This window comes from Otolemur garnettii, unplaced genomic scaffold, assembly GCF_000181295.1.
Source record: "Otolemur garnettii isolate 467f Iridium unplaced genomic scaffold, OtoGar3 scaffold00101, whole genome shotgun sequence".
NCBI classification, from domain to species: domain Eukaryota; kingdom Metazoa; phylum Chordata; class Mammalia; order Primates; family Galagidae; genus Otolemur; species Otolemur garnettii.
Genome location: NW_003852496.1, coordinates 5,310,590 through 5,321,651, shown reverse-complemented (window position 1 = coordinate 5,321,651; position 11,062 = coordinate 5,310,590).

Sequence of the window (11,062 nt, the reverse complement as noted above, 5' to 3'; positions counted from 1 at the left end):
GCGGCGGGGCCCGGCCGGCGCGGCGGAGGTCGGGAGTCGGGGCAGGTCGGCGGCGTGGAGCGCGTGGTGCCTTCCTGGCTTTTTGTTTGGGTTAAAGTGTTGAAGCGCCCCGGAACTTAGTACTTGCGATGTCTAATGACGAACGTCGCCCAGATCTGTCGTGGAGAACTGGCGAGCGGCGAGGCCGGAGGATGAGAAGCCAGCGTTTAGCAACTCGGCTTATATTTGTAGAAAGAAATGGCCTCGATCTTACAACTCTTGGGTCATAGGTTTTCCTTACAGTATTTCTTTTGTGGCTGTTGAGGTTCCTGGGAAGGTACCGGCGATTCTCTATTCTAGATCCTCTGAAGCATTTAGGCGACACTGTGCTTGATTGATTACGACGCTTTGTGGGCCACAGGTCTTGTACTAATTGTACTAATTTTTTCCCCTTTATTTATTAGGAATAAATACTCCTATGAATGGGTTAAAATCTTTTAAAAAATCCACTTTGGCTTTTATCATGGTGACCCCAACTTTTAGTATTTCATCCATAATCTTAACAACATTTCTATATGGTAAGAAATGTTTTTTAACACGCCTATTTCTCCTCGCTCATTCTCATTTTGCCACGTGGGGAAGAGAGAGAACGTTTGTCCTGTCTTGGTGGGGACTGCAGATTTTGAAGCTGGAAGTGGCCTCTAGAGATGATGTGGTTGGTCAACTCAAAGTTTAACACCAGGGCTCTGTTAAAAGGGCAGGTGCTGCCACCCCAGCCCAGAAGGAATTTGCCTTTTAAAACAGGAAGATTTTCCCTGTTTATTTATGGGTGAGGGTGGTCAGAAACAGAAATATCAAGTGATGGCGCCTAAAATAACAGTGTTTTTGGTTTTTTTTTTTTTTTGAGACAGAATCTGACTTTATTGCCCTTGGTAGAGTGTGGTGGCATCACAACAGCTCACAGCAATCTCCAACTCCTGGCTTTAGGCAATTCTCTTGCCTCAGCCTCCCGAGTAGCTGAGACTACAGGCGCCCGCCACAATGCCCGGCTATTTTTTTGTTGCAGTTTGGCCAGGGCCGGTTTTGAACCCATCACCCTCGGTTATGGGGCCGGCGCCCTATTCACTGAACCACAGGCACCGCCCAAAGTAACTGTTTTGATGGCAAGTCTTTGCAAACATGAACTGCCTAATAATGGTTGTGTAGTATTTTTCAAATACTAAATTTTTAAGGTTAAATAATGATTCTGAATATAGTGTAAGGATCCACATACCAATGAGATTTTCTTGAAACACATTGTAATTGTACTAGATTTTAAAATAAACTCTAAAGAGTGATTCATGCTTCTGTATTGGTTTTCTAATTTCTTACATTTTACATTCAGTAGCTCTGTGAACCAGGCCCTTCCATTTTACTGAGGTGCCCCAGTAAGGTAAATGATCTGCCTAATGTCACAGGTGTAGTAAGTTAATCCAGGGCCAAGGTGTATCAGTTTGTAATGGTGTTCAATAAATTTTCAGTTAAACATTAGTTTCTTAGTATTAAAAGTAGTAGCAAGTGGTCATAACCTTGATTGGCTTGAGCAGCTTTTCTTTGCCTTAAAACAGATGCATATGTACCCAGGCACTCAAATTGTGTACAATATCACTGTGTAACACGCTTTTACAAGTTGAGGTCAGCACTACTAAAGTGCCATTATTTTTTACTTAAGGGTGTTTTGACTAGAAGTCTTTTTAGTAAGAATTTTCTAAGTGGCTTTACACATGTACAACTTGATGGGTTTTATAGTCACAAAAAATACATTGTATTATACTAGCTATACTTTTTTTTTTTACACTTCCTATTAATGATAAACATTTACATTTACATTCATAGTACTCTAAACTTTATCACCTTTTAAAATAAAAGACTTCTTGACTGGGGGTATATGTTAGAACTGCTATACCCCCTTGCTTATCAAATAGTAAGCTTTAGGGGGTGCCTGGGATCAGTACTTTTCACTGACCAGCACAAGTAATTCTAATCTGTACTTCAGGCCTGAGCCACTGATTTCATTCCAAATATGGATAACAAAACACAATAACCAAAATTGTTCTAATAAGACCAGTCAGACAAGAACAAAAAAAAATTTATTTCAGGCTGGGCACAGTATGGCTCATGACTGTAATCCTGGCACTCTGGAATGCAGAGACAGGAGAATCACTTGAGCTCAGGAGTTTGAGACAGCCTGAGCAACAGTGAGACCCTGTTTCTACTAAAAATAGAAAAAACTAGCGGGGTCTTATGGTAGGCACCTGTAGTCTTAAGCTATTTGGGCTGCTGAGACAAGAGGATTGCTTGAACCCAGAAGTTTGAGTTTGCTGTGAGCTAGGCTGAGGCCATGGCACTCTGGACTGACAGAGTGACTCTGTCTCCAAAAATTAAAAGTTGTTTCATGGGCGGCACCTGTGGCTCAGTGGGTAGGCACCGGCCCCATATACTGAGGATGGCTGGTTCAAACCTGGCCCTGGCTAAACTGCAATAAAAAATAGCCCAGCTTTGTCTCGGGTGCCTGTAGTTCCAACTACTTGGGAGGCTGAGGCAAGATAATCACCTAAACCCAGGAGTTGGAGGTTATTGTGACACTACAGCACTCTACCGAGGGTGACAAAGTAAGACTGTCTCAAAAAAAAAAAAAGTTTCACCTTATTTTTATTTACTTATTTTTTGAGATAGGATTTCTGTTGTAGCTCACTGCAGCCTCAGACTCCTGGGCTCAAGCCATCCTATGCCTTAGCTTCCCAAGTAGCTAGGACAACAGATGTGTGCCGTCATCCTTAGCTAATTTCTTTTAATTTTTTGTAGAGATGGGGTGGTCTCACTATGTTCAGTCTTGATCTCCTGGCCTCAAGCAATCCTCTAGCCCCAGCCTTCCAAACCACTAGGATTACTGAGTAGCCACACCTTCCCCTGTTTTATCTTTTGAAATGCAGTTTAGAAGAAAAAAATTTAACTCTTTGGACCTACAAAGAGATTATTCATTCTTAGGGACAGATACTTGCTGGGAGTGATGATTTTTATCTGGCAGTACCTAGCCCTGTGTGTGTATCAGGATATGCCTTTTCTATCTCAACCTTGTACAGAGTGGGTATGAAGTAGGCATGTACTGAATTAACGCTTTTCCCAGCAGCGATGTATGACAAACCATTCATATCATTGTCCCTGTGTTTACAGATAAGCTCAGTAAAAATATGGTTTGGTGACTTCCCTGGAGCTAGAATGTAGAGCCTGGGACTTGTGGCTCCTGGCACAGTGTTTAGTGAGACCTGGGTGTTCCTTCCTTCACCCCAGTGATCCTCTGGGCAGGTTACCAGTCTATTCTGCCGTCAATCATTGATTTACTTGTCTGGGAACTTGAGAACAAGAACTGTATCATACAGTTTAATTTGTACCTAGCACATAATAAACTTTTTTTTTTTGCTGTCCAGGATTATTTTACATGTCCACTAAAATGATAAACGTTGAGTCATTAAAAATTGAATTTTGAGGGCGGCACCTGGGGCTCAGTGAGTGGGGTGCCAGCCCCATATGCTGAGGGTGGTGGGTTCAAACCTGGCCCTGGCCAACTGCACCAAAAAATAGCTGGGTGTTGTGGCAGGCACGTGTAGTCCCAGCTACTCTGGAGGCTAAGGCAAGAGAATTGCCTAAGCCCAAGATCTGGAGGTTGTTATGAGCTGTGATGCCACAGCCCTCTACCTAGGGTGACAAAGTGAGACTCTGTCTCTAAAAGAAAGAAAATCAATTTTTGATAAAACAATAGTTCTTTGTGAGCTAATGTTTCAAATTGCTACTATGAAGCAAAGATGTTTACTTGTAAGAGTACTGCTTTTATTATGGTAGTTTAAATAGTGGTTTTCCTTTTTGTAACAAATTGCTGATAACTTTTGTATTCTCATGGACTGGGAAGGTTTAAGAATTACCTTCATAAGCACTTATGTACAACTTTGTCTTAATTTTTCTGTAAAAGTATGTTTTATTAACTATAGTAATCATTTTATCAGACTTCTCTTTATATGTTTGTGTAATTATTACATGTATTTGTAAAATAAACTTTTAAACCTCAATTGTTGTTAGCCTTAGTTTTTATGAATGTGGAATCTAAACAGAAATAATCTCTGAATACCAGATTATATATTTCTTTCACTTAACACATTATCCTGTTTAAACTTAACAATAACCTTGTGAAGTAAATGGTATTATCCTGTTTCCCCAGCTAAAGAGAACTAAACAGAGGATGACTTCTCCAATGTCACGTGGCTTGCACATGGTAGAACATTTATTAATAGCTGTTTCTGCTTATTTCTTTTTCTGTCCTTGAAGACTCTGAAAGAAAAGCATCTACCTACCTCCATGCTTCTGTCAAAGTCAGGCACTTACCACAGTCTATCAGGCTACTTGGAGAGGCCTCAAATTCTATTTAAATGGCCCTTGTTTTTCCCAAGAAAAGAAAAGAGTGGTGTCTTTGTGGTGGATTAGTGGTACAGGGATTTAGGGAGTGCATTCCCTAGCCCCCTCGTGAATTGGTTTTACTAAGATTCATGCCCTTTAGTTTCTGACTGGGACGCCTTGGGCCTTGAAAAGGTGTTATTTCCAAATTGTACTTGGCACAGGTATCTTAACAGCAATAGCTCTTGATCTTTTAGGAAAGACATGAACCCCTTTGAGAATGTGATAGAAAATGGATATTTTCAGAAAAATTCACTAGCTGTTGGTCCCGTTTTTAGATTATGGGTTGCTCTGAAGGATGTTTCTTTGTTTTTTAAATGTTACCTAATTAGAAACGAGGTTTGAGAGGTGGAGAGTTCCCACTGGTGAGCATGTAGACTCTTAGCCATCTTGTTTCTGGTGAAGTGTGGTATTCCTGGTCTTAACCATGTTTTTGTCCTTTAGTCCCCACAGAATAAATCTATTTTCCTGCCAGGATAGGTGAAGGATGGTCACTTCTTTCTAAGAGGTGGGGCTAAGGGATCTGAGATTTTCTTGACTGCTTGTAGACACTCAAAATTGGTCTTCCTGTCTACAGTCCCACCCTGACCTAAGACACTTGTGTCCTTAGTTTCTGAGCCTTTCCAAGGGCAAGGGCCCTTGGGTATCTTGCTGGCACCCCCTTCTGAGGCAATTTGGTGATCACTTTCTCTGCCAAGTTAGCTGTCACTGTCCATAATTTATCTTTTAAAAAATGGGTTGACATTTTCTAAGATATCCTGTGTTTCTTGTACTCTATTCTTTGAGTTATTTATGTTCATTTACTGTCTTTAGTGGGCTCTGTAAGGGAGCCAAGAAATGTATGTTTTCTGGTTATCTATTACTGCATAACTAATCACACTCAAATTTAGTGACCTAAAAACCAAAAATGATTATTTTTTAAAACTAAAATTTTAACAGTTGTAGGGGACTCAGGTGGTTCTGTCTGAGGGTCTCTCCTGGTTGCAGTCAGATAGTGACTGGAGCTAGAGTTATCCCAAAGGCTCTTTTATAGATATCTGGGGTTGATACTTGCTGTCAATGTGAACGTGTGGGCCTGGGCTTCTGCAGTAAATAGTCTTGTTTCTAGTGCTTGCTGTTATGCTTAAGTCTGATGCTGCTGTTAAAGTAGTGCCTGGGTATCACTGGAGTTCCACAGTCTCTTAGATGCGTTCCAAGAGGGAGTGGAGAAATCAAAGCTGCATTTTTATGTAGTCCAAGATGTTACATAGACTCACTTCCTCCATTTACTATCATCACAAAAGTCTGTCTTTTTTTTTTTTTTTTTTTTTAATCAGAATCTCACTTACCCTGGGTAGAGTGCCCTAGCATCATAGCTCATAGCAACCTCTTAACTCTTGGGCTCAAGCAGATTCTCTTGTCTCAGCCTCCCGAGTAGCTGGGACTACTGGTGCCCACCATAACTCCCACCTATTTTTAGAGATGGGGGGTCTCACTCTAGTTCAGGCTGGTCTTGAACCTGTGAGCTCAGGCAATCTGCCCACTTCGGCCTCCTAGCCCAAAGTGCTGGGATTACAGGTGTGAGCCACTTGGCCTGGCCTTTGTCCAGGTTTAAGGGGAGGGAATATATACTCCACTACATGATGGGAGGAGTGATATCACTTAGGAACATGCAGAAGGGAGTCTGTTGTGGTCAGCTTAGATAGACTACTACATAAGTACATGTGTTCAATTTGTATTTTTTTTTTTTTAAGAGACATAATCTTTCCATGGCAGTCTACCAAGGGTGATAAAGTGAGACTGTCTCTACAGGAAAAAAAAAAAAAAAGTCTCACTATGTCACCCTGGGTAGAGTGCCTCAGCCTCCCGAGTAGCTAGGAGTACAGGCGTCTGCCACAATGCCAGACTATTTTTTGCTGCAGTTTGGCTGGGGTCAGGTTTGAACCCACCACCCTCAGTATATGGGCCTGGTGCCCTACCCACTGAGGCACAGGTGCCGCTGCCCAATTGGTTTTATTTTTTTTTTAAAGAGGCAGGGTCTGTCACTGTCACTCAGGTTAGCGTGTAGTGGCATGATCATATCTCATTGCAGCCTCAAACTCCTGAGCTCAAGCTATCCTCTCACCCCAGCCTCCTGAGTAACTTAACATCGTGCTAATTTTTAAAATTTTCTATAGAGACAAGATCTTGCTATGTTGCCTAGGCTGGTCTCTGAACTCCTGGCCTTAGGCAGTCCTACTTCAGCCTCCCAAAGTGCTGGGATTACAGGTGTGAGCCATTGCTGTGGCTACCTACCTATTTTAAGGTATCTGAAGGCTCCCACTGTCTGTCAGTAACTATAGGCTAAGTTCAGTGGGCCTGAATGACATGGCCTTTCTTGTATCATCCACTTTGATGATTTCCTCCCTTTTCTCTGGGAATAATGAACTACTCCATTCCCTGAGCATGCCACATGAGAGCCTCTTTATCACACATCTTGCTCATTCTGCTGTCTCCAGGGACCTCTTCAACTCAGCTGTCCTTACTTGGCAAGCCCTAACTCAGAAGTCACTCTCAGGAACTCTAATCTGCCTCAGGCAGTCCACTCACTACTGTCCTTTCACCTAGAGCACTTTTTTTGTGCTCCTAACCACAGAGAATTACAGTGTTTGTACCTGACTTGAAGTAAATAGTCTTGTTTCTAGTGCTTGCTGTTATGCTAAGTCTGATGATGCTGCTAAAATAGTGCCTGGGTATCACCGGAGTTCCACAGTCTTAGAATTCTCAGAGTGGAATTAAGCATTCAGCCACTTCTTCCCCTCCTCTTATGCTAACAGAGTCAATTGAAAATTCCTAGCTCCAGGAAACACAATCCCAGTCATATTAACCTTGCTGTTCTAGCTAACTGATCCTGGAGATAAATATCAACCTGTTTCCCAAAGCTCCAGGTTTCAACTTTAAAGTTTTGATTTTGACTTGGATAATCAGTATTCTTTAGTATGAAAGTCAGTTTTCATTAATCATCTGTATTTCAGAATTTGAATTAGTAGAGTCAGGTTTTAGAGTAATTGAAAATTAATAACCTTTCAGCTGAGGAGAAGGCAGTGGCTGAATGTCGAGCACTCTGGCTATATTGCTGCATCCCAGATTTGCTCTTATTGATTATGGGGTTCCAGAGTCTGTCTACTCCAAGGCAGCAGTTCTCAACCTGTGGCCCGTGACCCACAGGAACTGTATTAAAGGGTCGCGGGATTAGGAAGGTTGAGAACCACTGCTCCAATATCATTTGAGGCTGTACCACCTAGAAGGTGAACTGAGGCATTCACAAAGGCTGCTGAATCTAAAGCTCCATGCTCCTGATTGAAGCCCCAAAGCACCTTAATTTATGCCATAATGCAACTTTCATGGTTTCCTGTGCTGTTAATTTTAAAATTTGAAATACATTATTTAGCATATGTTTTATCTACTGTGTTTCTCCCCAAAAGAGAACTTAATCAAGAAACACTATGCTGTACCTTTAACTGGAACTTTTGTCCCTATAGTTCTCCTAAATAAAGAGAAAAGAGATTTTATAAATTTTCAGAAAGAAAGATTAACAACAATATGCCAAAGAACATATCTGGTGTGTGGGGGGTGTTAAATGTTATTAAAAGGCCATTTTCTCCACCTTTTCTTTTCATTAGGCAAGGACCAGTTTCTCATTTTGTGCATCAAATGGTAGACCCATAGGATGAGACAATAATTTCTTGTTATAAAAATGGAAGATTTTTGCTGAATATGTGAAAGGTTAAGATCTGAAAGAAATCAGTTGAATTGTTACAGTGAAAACCAATTGTTATTTTTCACCTTGCCCTACAAAGTGAGTTTCAAGGTCACACTGAGTAGTAGTATGGCTGTATCTTTAGAAGAGCGGTCTAATTTTATGCCTATAATAACTTTCCTAATTATACATGTTAGAATAATCAAGTCTTATGCTTTAGGGCATAGCCAATTACTGTAGCAACCAAGAAGTAATTTATTTTCTCATGTCTGCTGCTCACAATAGGATAGGTCCATTACACATTCATGAATTCTGCGGTGGGACTGTTAAGGGCTGTTAAGTACAGGCCTCTGGATCTGAAAGGCCACAGGCTTACTGGAAGTGGCAGTTCTTTTACGTGCTGGTCTCCTATTCATTGTATCTGTTACTTAAGAGTTCTAAGGAACATATGGCTTACTGCCTACACTTTACTATAAGACAAGTTCTTGGATACAGCTTTTGATGAACATACTGAAGATGAGACCCTAATATTGAAGAGACCTTGAGGTCGTTTAGGGCAGTTTGCATTTCAATAGGGACTTTTTATATAAACCATAGTAGTAGACACTGTTTAAAACAGACTTTAAGGCCTCGGCTGCTCAGCTCAGCAGCTGGGGTGCCAGCCAGATACACCGGAGCTGGGGTATTTGAACTCGGCCTGGGCCTGCCAAACAATGACAACTACAACCAAAAAGTAGCCAGGTGTGGCAAGCACCTGTAGTCCCAGCTACTTGGGAGGCTGAGGCAAGAGAATCACTTAGCCCCAGGAGTTTGAGGTTGCTGTGAGCTGTGACATTACAGCACTCTACCAAGGGCGACATAGTAAGATTCTGTCTCAAAAAAAGAAAACAGGCTTTAGGAGTACCAGACGTAGAACATGTTATTTTAAAGTTCTGTTAAGATATAATATTTGCACTTGGGAGGCAGAGGCAGGAGAATCGTTTGAGCTCAGGAGTTGGAAGTTGCTGTGAGCTGTGATGCGACAGCACTCTACCCTAGGGCAACAGCTTGAGAGCTTGAGGCCTCTGTCTCAAGAAAAAAAAAAATACAATATTTGCAACTCTCAGCATATATGAATAAATAGGGTTTCCTTCATTGCTACATTATCCCTATCCTGATCAAAAGAATTTGTACTGCTTTAGTATTAATTTTATCCTTCTTCCTAAAATTGTATATTTTTTAAGCCATTCAAAAAATAAAACTGGAAATGTCATTAAATTTGTATATATGTTCCTTTAGTTTTGGTTCATTTTGTATCTAACTGCAACTTTATGCACTTTTTTCTTGTCTCTTATACTAATGGTTAATAAACTTTTTTGGCCACAGTCTAGAAGTATAAATACATTTTATATTAACAATCAGAGTAGCATATGTATATACATATACACATACATAATTGAAACAGAAAATTTATTAAATAGTCCTCGATGATGGATATATTCCCCTGTATTGTTTTCTTCAGAGAGAGTGGAGGGATCTGGATGTGACCCATCAATTTCACAACCCATTCCCAGAGTATGAAAAACATGGCTCCAAGCTTAAAAGAATATTTGTCTCTGTTGCTCTCTTCACATTAGTTTATTCTGTACAAGCCTCTTTTGCTGTTATGGAAGTAAGTGCTGCCTCTTTACACTGCTGCAAGATGACCACAAGGTGATCAAAGTAGAGAATGAAGCTTGCCATTCTGCTCTGTCGACACAGAATGCCCTTTACTGAATGACAGCATCAAATGATCTGTGCAACGAAGAGCCCAAGTCCATGTAGAGAATCTGTTCTGCAAATCTCTCACATGATCACTAGGATACTCAGAGGGTCCACAGGGTCATTAAGCTGTTAAGAGAAAAGTTCTATGGAAGGTGATGTTTTCCAGGCTGGGTACTGCCCTGGTGGTAGTCCTATGTCTACCTCAGCCTCACTTACCCTCAAATGTCCACTACCTTGGGCATATATTTCTCTTGTAATTAGCGTACTGTCAAGTTCTCAAAGGTGTCTTGCAGTCTTGTCTGATGATCCCAGTGCTGGCTTTCATGCTTTATAAAGTTATTTTCAGATATTCTTGGGTCTCACTTTTCTTCAGCTAAGAATATATGAATATATGCTGTGCACAGATACACCTTGCAAATCATAGCTTCTACCACAGACTCACTCTAGTGGCAAACTGAGATCACAGCTAATGACTGAGCTAAGTTTTGACTCATTATTCATGGTGGCTGAGCTGCTACCTCTTCTATCCTCCCTCTCCCACCCCTCATCTTCTGCCTATGCACATGATCTCTCAAGACTAAGCCTCACCTGGCCTATCTACCCAGAGGTAACCCCAGGAAGTGAGGTGTGGGCCATGGGAGAAGCCTGAGACCAAGCATGCATGGGAGGTATTGAGTGGGTATTGAGCTCTACTTGGGGTCTGGATTTTCTCAAGGCTGCCCCAGGGATGGCTCTCCCTCGGTAGAGTGGCTCCCATTCTGGTTGTAGCATGTGGCAAATTTGCAGTCTTTTGTCTGAACACATGCCCCACAGGCTCTGAGTTGTGCATTTCTTGTATTTGTCCCTTGGGACACAGAGATGTTGTGTGGACATGAACACTCTTTTTTATTGGGAGCTGGTGTCTTCCTTCCCAAAATAAAGATTTGTTAGTTCTCATAGAATGTGTTAACCATAACCTTCAGGCTTGTCTTTCCACATACAATAAACATTCTTAAAGTTTTGAGAATATGGGTTGAACATTCCTAATCCAAAATCTGAAACTTTGTGTGCGGATTTTCAGATTAGTGCGCTCTGATGGTTGAGAATCAGCAAATAGTCCAAAATCTGAAAAAATGCAAAATTTAAAATAATTCTGCT